This window comes from Bos javanicus, chromosome 7 (assembly GCF_032452875.1).
Source record: "Bos javanicus breed banteng chromosome 7, ARS-OSU_banteng_1.0, whole genome shotgun sequence".
Taxonomy (NCBI): domain Eukaryota; kingdom Metazoa; phylum Chordata; class Mammalia; order Artiodactyla; family Bovidae; genus Bos; species Bos javanicus.
The window spans coordinates 54828238-54840253 of NC_083874.1; the positions used below are offsets into that span (position 1 = coordinate 54828238).

The 12016-nt window shown below is 42.0% G+C and overlaps 1 pseudogene; it reads right to left on the minus strand.

Annotated features, from left to right (window-relative positions):
- Positions 1-63: 63 nt before the first annotated feature.
- Positions 64-6867, minus strand: LOC133252142 (large ribosomal subunit protein mL37-like; annotated as a pseudogene).
- Between the last annotated feature and the right edge of the window lie 5149 nt (positions 6868-12016).

The following is a 12016-nucleotide window of genomic DNA, read 5'->3' on the forward strand; positions in this document are numbered from 1 at the left end:
CAGACTCCAGGATCTTCAGGAAGAGAGGGGTCTGGGGCTCCAGGCCTCAAGACAGTCCTTGGGTCACACAACACCATGAAAATACAGAGCTAATAACTTCCTGAATGTCTCTGGCTGGGAACAAATTGGTCCAACAGGGTCCACAACCACCTTCTTTTTGATCACTGGAACACAACAAAAATGCCAATGCAGGAGTTGATTGGAGTTCACCCAGGCTAGATTCTTGAGGTCCTCCTCGGAGGCCAGATCTGTGGTGTTCAGCTGTAGCACCAGGAAGACACGCCCATGGGTGTTCACACTCTGCATGACTACTGGCTGCTCCAAAACCTTAGGGTCATTCCCATACAGGAACCAAGCCTGAGCCAGCACATTGCCAAAGGCAGACAGGATCATCTTGGCTCACAACCGATCTGGCTGAAAGCTGTGTAGTTATAAGTTGGCTGACTCCAGAAAATACTGGGTGTGAGGATAGGGGTAAAAATAGCCCTCCAGAAATCCTGTGTCATCATTCACATCATAAACATTGCACTCCTAAAGACTGATGGTGGGAGATATGGGATAGAAGGTCTCAAGACCATGATTCTCAGTAGCTTCTGCCTCCTCTTGGTGGGCAATGGGAGGCAGAAGATCCTTGGCATTCACTTGGGCTCTACCGGAACTGTGGACCTGAATCAGGGTAGACTCTTATTTCCGGGTGGTGGATCACATGTTGTTTTGGGCATAGATCTGCCTGGTCAGAGAAGGATGCTTGAGAATTTGGGATTTACACAGCTGTATCAGGCTGTCCACAATGACTGGGCAATAGGTCTCTCTTTTAGGGACGTCTTCAGTAGAGTGCCAGAAATGAGCATGAGAGATTGTATTCAGAACAGGTTCATCTTGATCTTCTGTGTGGTTTCTTGGATCTCCAGTAAGGCTAGGCACTTTCTCAGGAAGGCCTTCTATTAACTTGGTTTTGTTAAGCCAGAGAGCCTGCTTTACACCCTCGAGGAGGTGGCAACACTGGTGGAAGATGTAGCAGACCTGGTCCTTGTACAGCAGGTGCTCATGCAGCAGGGGCAAGAGGTGCATCCAGTCAGGGTCCCAGGATGGGAAGACTGGCTGTGCCAGCCTGGGCATAGAGTGCATCTTCCCTGTGAAGATGAAGGACTCTAGTCCAGGAACTCATATACCCTGTCTGGGGGAGGAGGCTCTGGCTTCCGCATGAATCACATGCCCCACTCATATGCCCGGCATCTCGGGGCCCTGCAGCACAGAAGGCCAAGCCACCTGGGGCGAACCTTTGTGGGCCTCCACACCAACACCTTGCAGATCTTATCTCAAGACCTCCATCTGGATGCTGCCATCTTCCCTCACACAAGGCCCACTCCAGTATTCTTGCCTGGTAAATCCCATGGACAGAGGAGCTGGCAGGCTGCAGTCCAGGAGTTTGCAAAGAGTCTGACATGACTGAGCATGCAAGCATACATACACACACACACACACACACACACAGATACACACACACACAGACTAGGCCATGCCTCTTCTAACTTTAAACCCATCAATGACTTCCTATAATACTTATTATGAAATCTACACTCTTACCCTGGTCCATGATCCTCTGCATGGCTTGACCTGCCCCTGTGTGTTTCTCAGACCTAAACTCTCACTTCTGCTCCAACTCTCTGGCTTTCTTGGTTTTTTGAACATGCCAAGCATAGTATGACTTCAGACATCTGAGCCTTTGTTCTTATCGTTTCATCTACCTAGAATATGCTATTTCCAGAATTTCACACGATTGGCTTCTTGCCCTAGCTCACATATCACTTACTCAGAGTCCCAACCTCTGCTCTTTGTCTCCCCAACCTCTGCCTAAGACATTTTTTCATATTACCAAGTTCTAATTTATCCATAACATGTCACTACTTGAAATGATTTTGCTTATTTAATTACCAGTTTAAAATCTGCATTGCTTGCCTAGAATGACAGTTCCATGAGGAAAAGAACCATGTCTACCTGTTCATCTCTAGGTCCCCAACACACAGAGCTTACAACAGAATGCTGTACCTAGTCAACGGTAGATCTCAGTAATTATTTGTGGAACAAACTGATTTGGGTAAAAGGTAAAGAAAAGGATAGGACAAATGGAGATGGAAAAGAAGAGATACCTGGAAGATTTATTGTAAAGTGGATAGACAAGACAACTGGGTTTAGAGAAAGGCCATGGATGCCATTAACTTAGAGAATACGATAAAATACAATGAATGAGAGTAGCAAACAGATATTTGGCTTTGGACTTGAATGTGACGTTCTGGCAGGTCTATGTTAAGATGCCCAGCAGGTATATATAAGTTGGAAACCAAACCTGAAGTCATTTGCATAGTGGTGACAGTCCACTGAGACTGAGTCAGGTCAACAGGGGGAGGGTATGGGGGGAAAACAGAACTTAAAAGATGTGCAGATTTTTGTCCAAACATCCTGTATGCAGGAAACCATGCTGGGACAAGTGACATGTGATAAACAAGGAGCAAGGCCTAGAGCTTCATGCGGCCAGGGATGGGGACTCTGACAACTCAGCCAGTGGACAGCGTGTTAGTCAGACAAATAGCATTATTACCTGCCATACGGTGCCCTTTGACCCCCCAAACAACTATCAGTAGGAGACTCTACACTCTCAAAGGGGATCTGTGTGACTGCCTTGATTTCTGCCTCCCAATCTGTAAGGGGACAAAGAACGAGGACTGGCCAACATTAATGATATTAACGATGTGCCTCTACTCTAGGGAGATGATAATCCAAAACCATTATGGAAAAAATACATAAAAAAACTCCAAAGCTACATTTGTTGAGTACTAACTATGAGAGGGTGATGCACTAAATATTTGATATGTATTCTCTTATTTGAGCCTATAAGGAACTACAATTATTACCTGTTTTATAGATGTGAGCATTGTGACTAGAAGAGTAATTCAACTTTCTCAACTGGTGAATGATGGAGCTGGGATTTGGTCCCAGAACTGCCTGATCCTAAAGCCGCCACTTTTCACCATGGTGCACGAACACTTCCCAGCATAGGAAGTCTTCATTTTTAGCTTAAGTGGTAGATTGCTTTGTAGGTTTCTTTCCCTTTCCATCCCCAAATTGTGAATGTTAGGTTAATAAACCATGCAAATTTTATTTGCAATAATGCAGGGTGACCAAAATGATAAGATTGTCCTTTTGCACCGAACAGAAGTTCCTCATGTTCTTTTATTCAGTCTCCTCTGTGTTATACAATTGCCTTGAAGAACTGCTATTGCTCGTTGTTGTTCAGTTGTCAAGTCATGTCTGACTCTTCATGACCCCATGGGCTGCAGTATGTCAGGTTTCCCTGTCCCTCACCATCTCCATCTCCAACACATCTCCAAGCGTTCTTGCCTGGAGAATCCCAGGGACCGGGGAGCCTGGTGGGCTGCCATCTATGGGGTTGCACAGAGTCGGACACAACTGAAGTGACTTAGCAGCAGCAGCACCATCTCCTGGAATTTGCCCAAATTCTTGTCCATTGAATCCGTGATCTCATCCATCTCATCCAACCATCTCATCCTCTGTAAGTCATTGCTTACAGAAAGTGAATCTCCCTCAGGATATCCTTAATTACAGGGTTCTTGGGGTATCTGAAATAGAAATAGTGTTTTATATCACCCTCTGCCTCCACTCCCCAACCTGAAATTATTGTGGGGATCTGTTCCTGGAAATAATCACAATATCTAAATGGGTGGTCTATGTGATTATTGAACATCCTTGGGGACGTGCTACTGATATACTTTGGCAATTGCTCTTCTTTCTCCTGAAGTCGCCTAAAGTTGTGATATGTCTCTGGCCATAGATTTCCTCTATTTATCCTTCATATTGTTGTTGGACAATCTTTCTCTGCTGCAATGAGGCTTATGCTGCCCTTCAAAATGTCAAAGGATTTCCACCAGACAATTGTTGATCTGGATTTCTTAGACTGTCTCCTTGAAGGCACTTGGAGCTGTTGTAGTGAAGCCTCCTTTCTGCCATCCAGTATCTTCCTTGATCTTTGGTAGAATCTTAACACCATTGCTTGCATTCCTTTTTTCAGCTGTCTTGAATGCACGTGTTCAGTGGCACACAAGTAATGGCAGAAAGAGGGATCTGGTGGAGTCAGTAAATGCCTGGGGAGGACCACTCAAATGGCTCTTAGTCCTCATTGGCTGAGAATCAAATACAAATTAGCTATGTGGACTAGAGCTGTAATGGGCTTACAGAAATATTTCTGAGAGCATCAAGACTAATGAATCAGCCTGGTTTGTGGCAGTTCTAAATGAATTCTAAATGGATGTCTCTGACTTCATGCCCAGTAAATATGTAGTGATGCAAGGAGGCACTTTCTTTAGCCCATCAATAATTTATTAATGGGTATTTTGTGCTAGACAAGATGTTCCTTAGAGTTTCAAAATGACTTCTTTTGGTTAGCTCTGTGACTTTCTCATAGAACTTTCTCCACTTCTCTTAAAAGCAGCCATCACTCTCCTTGGTGCACAAGTTACCTATCTCCAATTCAGACACAGAGTAAGCTGTGTTGCCCTACTGGATCATCAGCTTGTTGAGGGCAACTCTAGTCCCATTATCGTTGCAGCTTCTATAGTGTCTGACATAGTTCTTTGTACAAACAGACATGTAAATATTTGATTAAATATTTGATTAAATAAATGATTATAAGAGACATGGAACAGAACTACGATTTCAAAAGCTTTTTTTGTTGAACTCCAACAACCTTAGTTGTCATTAACTCATTGGGCTTCTGGGAAAGGACTCTCTCTGGACTCTGATTAGCTAGTGACAAAGCACTGATGTTCTCAAACTGGGCTCCAACCCCTTGGTCACTTTCATTGGAGTTACTTTCTCTTTCTTTCTTTAGACCTATATGTACAAATGTCCTTGGGCAAAATGGCAATAAGAGAAATGCATTTTCTTACTGTCTTTGGTGCAAATTAGAATTCCATCTCTGTTCCATCCATAGTTCTTTCTCTAATTTTCCATTTAAATTTATAATTTTATTTAATATCCTATCTAGGGGTAATCTTAGCCTCTGTGTTCAATAGGATGGTACTACAACAGAGTAGCAGTATGTAACAGCTCTCAAGATCTCATTTACATATATGAAAAATTCAAGGGGTTGGTCAAGAGGCATCAGGTTGAATCCAGTTTCTGTCAGATACATAAATCTTTTTCTTTTTTAATGTCATAGACATTGTTTTTCCTGATGGAATGGAAACCAGATTTATCATGAAGATACATGACACTGGTTGCATTTTCAAACAATTGCCTGATGTCCTCTGGCAGTCTTTGGAACCACATATTGCAAACCAGCCTGTCGTTTGGAGAGACCCTAGGGTAATTGGGAGATGTGCTTGAGGCTCAGATCATTGTCTATAAAGGTAACATGAGACTTCCTTGGCAGCAGCTAAGCACATCTGCATTATACAGCTTAAGAATGATGTCTCCCAACTCACGTTTGAATTGTGTGCTTTGGCTCCTTAAATCTCGTGCCCCATGTGTGTGTTTGTATAGGTCAATCATTACCAGGCTTTCCAACGCCACACACATTTTTGGAAAAGATGCAGAGTGACTGATGCATAAAATGACTGGACTAGAATTGCCTGGTACCTTGTCAAGATTTTTTTAAAGTGAATCATATATATATTTTTTACCATCTATGTACCTAAAAAACAACAACAACAAAAAAACCCCCCAAACTGGGATTTTTAGCTTTATCCCCAAAGCAGTTTATTTCTAAAAACTTTAAAAATCTAGAACATAAGCATATAAATCTACATTACTTAACCTTGTGGCTTCATGAAGGGCCAATTCTCTGATATTGTTATGGAAACCTTTTTATTTTACCTCTTTAGAACCCCTTTTCATCATTGGAATCAGTCTTCCATTGGGAACCAACATTTCAGGAGTAAAGAAAATTAGAGACACCACAGGAGATCAGATTCTTCTGTATCCAGCTAAAATCTCTGGATACCACTGTCCCAGGTGGTAGTTTCTAATAAACCTTTGACATCTACTTACTTACAGAGTGCTTTCCCTGTGCCCAGTACAGAACCAGGATTGGGGATATGGTGGTGATCTCTGCTAGGGATGTGTTGTTGCTCTGAGTGAGCAAATATCAGATAGAGGTTGAGGATATTTAACCAAAGGAACTATGTGTAAATAAGTTTGGTGTAATTAATAGGGCACTTTGGGATCAGACAAGCTTGGTGTGACCTCTTGGTGATTATTTAAACTCTCAGAGTTTCTTTTATTCTCCCCACAAGGCCAACAATTCTGGATTGTTGTAGGAATTAAATGTAAGTGAATATGTTTGGGAGTCATCGTTAGTTTTGTTAGTTTGGCTACAGACATCGACATGAATATTTAAGGAAACTGGTGTCAGTACAATTTTGAAACTAAAAACTTTGTGATCTCTTCCTCTTCCAGGGGTGTTCCTTCTAATAGTTTTTCTTTTTTTCACTCCATTTTGACTTGGCATTGGGTGCTTGAATGACCTCTTTGCAGTGATGAGTTAAGAAAGGCTATTTTTTGCAGTGAGTTGATTTCTCTGGGACTTGACCAAATGCAAAGGTCCCTAATAGCATTGTGAATGAAAAATGTTGCCTGGCAAATCAGTAAACAGAGGATGTTACAGCCATCAGGCACTACAGCTACCCCAGACTGTGAGCCCTTAAGGAACTCAGGATGGAGACAGGCTGGCAAGCCCTCAGCCACTGCAGCCACCCCCACACATGCACCATGAGGGGATTCAGGATTCTGGCCCCAGATAACTGAGGTACATATCAAAGGAGTGATTTCAATAAGCTGAGACTCTCGCATCTTCTCATACATAGAAAAGTGCTAAATTCATGAACTCGAGGTGTCTGGCTTTCTTTAATTATCAGTGATCTTTCCTTAAAAAATATATATATATATATATTTATTTACTTATTTATTTTTGGCTGTGCTGGGTATTTTTTGTTGCTGCCTAGGCTTCTCTCTCGGAGAAGGCAATGGCACCCCCTCCAGTACTCTTGCCTGGAAAATCCCATGGATGGAGGAGCCTGGTAGGCTGCAGTCCATGGGGTTGCTAGGAGTCGGACATGACTGAGCGACTTCACTTTCACTTTTCACTTTCATGCATTGGAGAAGGAAATGGCAACCCACTCAAGCGTTCTTGCCTGGAGAATCTCAGGGACGGGGAGCCTGGTGGGCTGCCGTCTCTGGGGTCGCACAGAGTTGGACACGACTGAAGCGACTTAGCAGCAGTAGCAGCAGCAGGCTTTTCTCTAGTTGCGACGAGCGGGGGCTACTCTTCATTGCAGTGCTTCGGCTTCTTATTGTGGTGACTTCTCTTGTTGCAGAGCACAGGCTCTAGGTGTGTGGGCTTCAGTAGTTGCAGAGCATGGGCTCAATAGTTGGGTTTCCCAGGCTCTAGAGCACAGGCTTAATAGTTGTGGTGCAGGGGCTTAGTTGCTCCGAGGCATGTAGAATCTTCCCCAGACCAGGGATTGAACCCTTGTCTCTGGCATTGGTAGGGGAATTCTTTACTACTGAGCTGCCAGGGATGCTCCAACAGTAATCTTATGAAGTTCCACTACCTAGTCTTTGTAGACTTCCCAGATGGTTCTTGTGGTAAAGAACCTGCCTGCTAATGCAAGAGACACAAGAGACACAAGTTCGATCCTTGGGTCGAGAAGATCCCCTGGAGGAAGGCATGGCAACCCACTCCAGTATTCTTGCCCAGAGAACCCACAGACAGAGGAGGCTGGTGTGCTACAGTTCAACTCTTTGGGCACAAAGAGTTGGACACAACTGAGCACTCACATACCTGGTCTTTGTAGCAAAAACTCCTCATATCATGGCTCTTCCATTACTTCATCAGAGCAGTCCCTCAGAGTTATCTGAGAAGCTGCATCCCAGGCTTAAGTTCTCAGTTTTGTCTGCCAAGCAAAACACAAGTCTCAACATTTAAGTTGTGCATTTTTTATTTTTTAGTTGACAGTATGGATAACTCAATGTTTTGAGAACTAAACTGAAATCAACCACCTTATATTTCCAACTAACACTCATTCTGACATAACTTTGTCAGTTTCTTTTTTGTAGTAATGTATGATTCCATTTGTATAAAATGTCCAGAATGGACAAATCATTTAAAAACTTTTTATGGGGTTATAGTGGAGTACAACTGATTTACAATGTTGTATTAGTTTCTGCTATACCACAAAGTGAATCAGTTTTACGTATACACACATAAAACTCTCTTGTTTTAGATTCTTTTCCCACATAGGCCATTACAGAGTATTGAGCAGGTGCCATAGAGAAGGTTCTTATTTGTTAATCTATTTTTTATATAGTAGTGTGTATATGGCAATCCCAATCTCCCAATTTCTCTCCTCCCCCTTTCTCCCCTGGTAATCATAAGTTTAACACGCCAATTTTGTGCCATTCTAAGCAAACACTCTCATTCTTGCAATTAAATTTAACAAACATTTATTGAGCACCCTCCAAATGCCATAGCCTGTGCTAGCTACTGAGGGTTACCAGGATGAATGAAAAATGATTCCCTCCTCCATGAATATCTTGCAGATAACTCAAAAGGCAAGGGGAAAAGTGCACTGGCAATGAAAGTGATATTTCAGAGCATTCCTGAATTTCCCGGCTTTGACGTGTCAAATCCTTGAGATAAACCTTTCCATTTGTTATTTGGTTTTTGCCCTTCTCTCTTCGTGCTTTCCCCACCTGCAGATGCCATCGGTAGAATTCATTTCAGTCTATGAGTATGACATGTTTGGATTTAGTTGTGAAAAATGCCTTCTACAAACAATGGCTACACCAAAGTGACTGCTGAATCACTGTAAAATGGTATGAGATGTTCTGAATGAGCTTTCCTCTATCATTCTTTGAAAACCACAGCCATTTCTAAGGCAGGTGAGTCTGTTTTTAAATGAACTAATTATCCATCTCCAAGGATAATTGTGCTTAGAAATCCCAGTATCCCTTGCCTTTATTCTATCCCCCTCCTCCCAGGAAGAAACAGACTTTTAAAAAAGGGTTCACTCACATCACCAGCATGAATAAGTAATGTGGTACCCTCCCATTCACTCATTCACACAGACCCATGGGGTACAGGCAGAAAGTGGTGGAAGAGGGACAGAGGAGGTGATGGAGCCAAGCATAACTATAACCACATTGCCACTTACCTATTGAATATTTGCTATGTGCCAGGCACTTTCAGAATTTTATCTCTAATCCTTACAACAATCCTGAAAGTGGATTTTTCTATCTCTAATATATATATGAAGTGAATATCCTCAGAGAACTAAAGTGATTATCTCATGAGCATGCAGCTGGTAGGCACCTCTTTCACACCTTGCTCTGCCTGATTCTAAAACCTGTTCCTTTTTATTATAACTAGGCTTTTCAAACTTTCCCCACAAGTTGCTTCAGGGAGTTCAATAAATTCCATGTATGCATATAGAAAACTATTTAGAAAAACATTAAAATGCACTCTAGAGACCACTGACATGTTAGAAATCTCTGACTGATTGCTTTTTAAATAATAAGTGTTTTTGAACTTAACACCTAAGTGTTTTTGGATTTGATATTGCTTGTATCTGTTGCATATTTTAGAAAGGCAACGGAGACATCGTTTGAAAAATGGGTTTCCTAGGTGGAAGATAAAAGGTTGACAATTACGGGCTTAGAAATTACACTATTCCTTTGCCAACAGATCTGTTGCATAATGCATAGCAAACATAGTAAGGATGGTGCCAGTATGCATAATACAACATACGCAATGAGCATCACACTGTGAATGATACAACATAGTTAAGCAGGTTGCTCGAAGTAGGACTGTAGGGGTAGGCAAGGGGAGACCTCTTTTGTTTTTTATGGCTATGCCTAAAATATTGCCTGTGTATTTGCTGGAACCAGTTGTTTCAAAGTCAGGCAGTTAGATTCTTTTCTCTCCCCTTATTCTCCAATCTGTTTTAAGGAAGAGTGTATTTCTGTTGGTTAGGTTTCATGCTGATGAGATCACAGTTTCAAAACACATATGTGGACTTGGCTTCACTCAACAATCATGATCAAATTATGCACTCCTAACTTGGACCATTTGTTCCAGAAAATTGTCATTATTTTGAAGAAAACCTGAAAAGGTGTTAACTTCGTATGTGAAGAGCAGCCGATACTTGCTTTTCAGATCAGCATAACATTAAAAAAACAAAAACACTTCAGATCTCAAAATGAGTTCACTTAGAATTTTATTCTGCAGACTTCCCTTCAGAGACTGTATGGTGGTACAAACAACTTTAGCTATTATTTGTATTTTGGGAGTCAAGTTCAACGGTATTTTCAGGAAGAAACTGAGAGAAGTGACTAAACTGAACATTTCCTATTACCTAAACGTTTAGGTGGAGCTGAGGCTGCAAAGAATGATCTCAAAGGGTCTCCCATTCCAACTTTAAAATTATACAAGTCGAATCCCAATTCTTTCTTGTGGAGGCTTTATTTTAACAAGACAGACTGCTGTCTGCTGCCTTCTTCCTCTGTTGCATCCTACTTTGCTTCTGAAGATTGGGCGGCAATATTTTATCTTTTGCCATCAGTTACGGTATCTTTATAACAGGAGACAGCTTCATTTTACAGATATGGAAGCAGAGGCCACCTGAGGTTAAGTGATTTGTCCAAACCATATGTGAACTATGTAGGATCCAAAGCTGAATACAGCACTAGACATTTTTCTGCAAATAAGAGGTAGTGATCAATAATCTAGAACCTTAATCTTTGCCTTCTTTTGTTATGACTTTGATTATGAGTGTGTGTTTGTATGTGAATGTTTGAGTTCAGAGATTGTATTGAATTCATCTTTGTATCTTAAATACCTAACAGCTATGATGGATACAGCATCAGTTCAGTTCAGTTCAGTCTCTCAGTCGTGTCTGACTCTTTGTGACCCCATGAATCCCAGAACGCCAGGCCTCCCTGTCCATCACCAACTCCCGGAGTTCACTCAGACTCACGTCCATCAAGTCGGTGATGCCATCCAGCTATCTCACCCTCTGTCGTCCCCTTCTCCTCTTGCCCCCAATCCCTCCCAGCATCAGAGTCTTTTCCAATGAGTCAACTCTTCACATGAGGTGGCCAAAGTACTGGAGTTTCAGCTTCAGCATCATTCCTTCCAAAGAAATCCCAGGGCTGATCTCCTTCAGAATGGACTGGTTGGATCTCCTTGCAGTCCAAGGGACTCTCAAGAGTCTTCTCCAACACCACAGTTCAAAAGCATCAATTCTTCAGCGCTCAGCTTTCCTCACAGTCCAACTCTCACATCCATACATGACCACAGGAAAAATCATAGCCTTGACTAGATGGACCTTTGTTGGCAAAGTAATGTCTCTGCTTTTGAATATGCTATCTAGATTGGTCATAACTTTCCTTCCAAGGAATAAGCGTCTTTTAATTTCATGGCTGCAATCACCATCTGCAGTGATTTTGGAGCCCCCCAAAATAAATTCTGACAGTGTTTCCATTGTTTCCTCATCTATTTCCCATGAAGTGATGGGACCAGATGCCATGATCTTAGTTTTCTGAATGTTGAGCTTGAAGCCAACTTTTTCACTCTCTTTCACTTTCATCAAGAGGCTTTTTCGTTCCTCTTCTCTTTGTGCCATAAGCATAGTACTTAGTAAATCTGTTTGGAATGGATGAAAGGGTACCAGGAATGCAACCCCATCTGGCAGAAGATAATGGCACTTCTATTTTTAACCATTGTGGTATCGATTATTCTCAGTTCCCTATTCTGCCACCCATCTCCCCCACCAAAGCCTGATTCCCCCATTACTGAGAAATATTTTTATACCAAGTAATAATCTTTACCTAAAACTACATAGTGGGAAGAGCAACAGATTTGCAAACAGAACTGAATTTCAATCTTTGGGCATCTTTGGTAACTTCCTTATGCCTCAACTTGAGCTGAACAACAACAAAT